Raw genomic sequence first — 2834 nt, 5'->3', positions numbered from 1 at the left:
GAGGGAGGCAGCCCCCTCCCCGTGGTGACTTTGCTGCCAGCTATCTCTTACAGGAGGACACTGAGGCACAGGTGGGAACAGTGTGCACAGGTGCTGAGAAGAGGCACCTCCCAGAGCTCTAAGCCCCAGGGCTCCTGGGAGAGTCCAAAGACAGGAACAGAGAGAGCCCAGCAGGCCATGGCAGGGCTGTTTCCCAGAACTGGAAGACCACAGGGACTCAACACTGCCCACTGCCAGAGGGTGCCTTCAGTGACCCTCTCAGCCCAACCCCACACAGGGCAGGAACATCAAACACTTGCTTGGGACCATCAGGAAGGCAGGGTGAAGCAGAGAGTCAGGGAACGGGCACCAGAGTGTGTGGTTGAGGCAGGGCCAAGGGGGCAGCTGAGCTGGAACATTTCCATCTTCCCCTGGGGTCTGCTCCCCTGGCTCCCCCAGCTCCGTCTCCCTGGCTGGTTCCTCCTCATCCCCTTTCCTGCTCATCCCAGAGGGCACAGGGTCTCAGTCTACACAGCATCGGTCCCCAAGTTATAACTTTCCCCCAGCACATCCCATGATGACCCTCATGTGCATGTGCACATCTCTTAGCTTCTCCAAAGCCAGAAGATCCACCCCTCCCACCCGGCCCCACCATGGCTGGGCAAGGTCCACCTGCCACTGTTCCAGACCAAACCCCCCAGGCATCGTCCCCTGGCTGCTCTCTCACACCCACTGCCCGTACCCCAGAAAGGGGATGCCAGCTCCCCGTCTACAGCCCCACAGCCACCTTTCCTCCCACTGGGCTGGGCAGTCACCTGCTGGTGTCCTTAACTTCTCAGTCCATCTGCCCATGGCAGCCCCCTGATGCCCTGGGTCTCTTGCCTGGGACTGATTTCCATTAGGCATGACCAGGCCAGCCTGCTAGGGACGTTCATGTCCCCTGCCTGGAGAACCCTGCTTCCAGTTCCATGTCACTATAGTTGAGGCACAGGCTGGGATGGCGGAGGAGCAGCGCTCCATCATCAGTGCTTTGGGTCAACCCCAGAGAACAAACAGCACATTCAGACTCGTGTCTGACACTGGGCACCCCAAGGGACTTGGGTTTGGGGGTGAGAAGATTGCCTGGGATCCGGGAAGAAAGCATTTTGGTTTGGGATGCACATGAAGTTCTTCTCAGCTCTCTGAGGTACAGCACCTCTTGCCAGATACCTGCTTGCAAAGAGCCTAACAGGAGAGGGGAACCCGGAAGGGCCTCTGAAGCTGTGGGGGGAAATAACCTTGGCTTGATCTTTTGTGCCAAAGTGTCAGGAAGTGACACACTTCCGCATACCTCACTGTGCCTGACTAGCCCACCAACTGTAAACATTTACTACCCTACGAGCCCCCTACCTCCTGTCCTTTGTGTCTTAACAACACCCTTAGCCAGGCCGGTAAGAACAAGACTGCGGTGGAAATCCCGGCCCATGGGCTGGGACACAGCTGTGGGTCTGCCTTAGGGCTAAAAGTTGAGAAACCCGCCTGTGGCGCTGGCCGGCTGCTCTGACTGTCGCTGGGCGCCTTCTGGTCAGAAGTAAAGGTTTGGCCTTGCCCAGACAATTTACAGTGTCTGACTGCTTTGTTAAGGACACCGTGAGTCATTGCTAACAAAGCCAAGGGCAAAAGTCCTGTGACCTTCCTGCCTTGCCACCTGTCTCCCCCCTTGGAGGCTTCCAGCAGGTTCTTAACAAAGTTGGGTGGGTGGAGAGAGAGAGAGAGATGGATTCTGAGGCCAACAGGCTGAGGGTTTATGGGATTATCAGTCTAACCATGAAACAACCCTGCCGTTACAGGGCCTCTCAGACGGGTGAGGAGACTGAGGTTCCAGGAGGCACCCGGAGCCGGGGTGGGCAGCTGGCAGCCTGGAACCTCAGAGGTCCGGGCAGACCCCCAGCCACACCAGAGGCGGCTCCACTCCCAGCTCATTCCCGTGTAAACCTCTCGGCCGCCCCCAGTCCACTCGCTCACCCAGCCATGGTCTCCCTGTGGGCTGCTGCCAGGCTGGGGATGGAGGAGTCTGTGGCCCCCTCTCCCGGGCTGGGAGCTGGCTGTCCCCGGGGGCGCGGGGAGCAGGGGAGGGAGTGGGTCACCGGCAGCCACTCTCCAGAGTACCGCTCTCTGCCCTGCGGCCTGGAGCGTGGCAGTGATTGTGCCCGCAGGCGACACCCCTAGCGCTCTCCATGTTTGGTTGGGGCTGTGCTGACAGCAACTCTGGGACCGCGGCTCCTAGGCAGGGTAGGACCGGCCAACTCTCCTCTCCTCTGGCCCCTCGGCCCCTCCTAGACCCTACACGTCCTGCTGAACCTTGACCACAAGCGGCCCCACACCCCTGGGAGATCCGCCCGCTCACCTGGGCCTAGCTTTGCACGTGCAGACTCCAGGTACCAGGGACACTGGTGGCAATAGTAGGTGTCACTTCCTCTTGCCAGCCTCTAGGGGGCAGTGGCCGGCTTCAGCTTACTCACTCACATCCACCTTCTGGAACCAGAGCAGGGGCCAGGGACTGCTGACGCATCTCCCAGGCTGGTTCTCCAGCTGTGGCCTTGCACTTGGGTGGTGGCCCTGAGGCTCCCGTTGCCACACAAATCGCTACACCAATCCCTACATCGGCTCTGGAGGCGATGTCCGGAGAGGGGGAGCAGCAGGAACGCGGGCACTGGCCCCGGCGTCAACACACACCCAGTGACTCCCCCCCCACCAGGTGCCCATTGGGGTCCCTGACGCCTCTGGCTGCAGTGCCCCTGCCCCTCCCTCCTGCCACTGGGTCCTTCTTCATATGCAGCTCTCCGCAGGACGCGCTGATCAGAGCCCGGGGCCGC

Source organism: Eulemur rufifrons, chromosome 4 (assembly GCF_041146395.1).
Source record: "Eulemur rufifrons isolate Redbay chromosome 4, OSU_ERuf_1, whole genome shotgun sequence".
Taxonomy (NCBI): domain Eukaryota; kingdom Metazoa; phylum Chordata; class Mammalia; order Primates; family Lemuridae; genus Eulemur; species Eulemur rufifrons.
Note: the sequence above shows the minus strand (reverse complement) of the source record.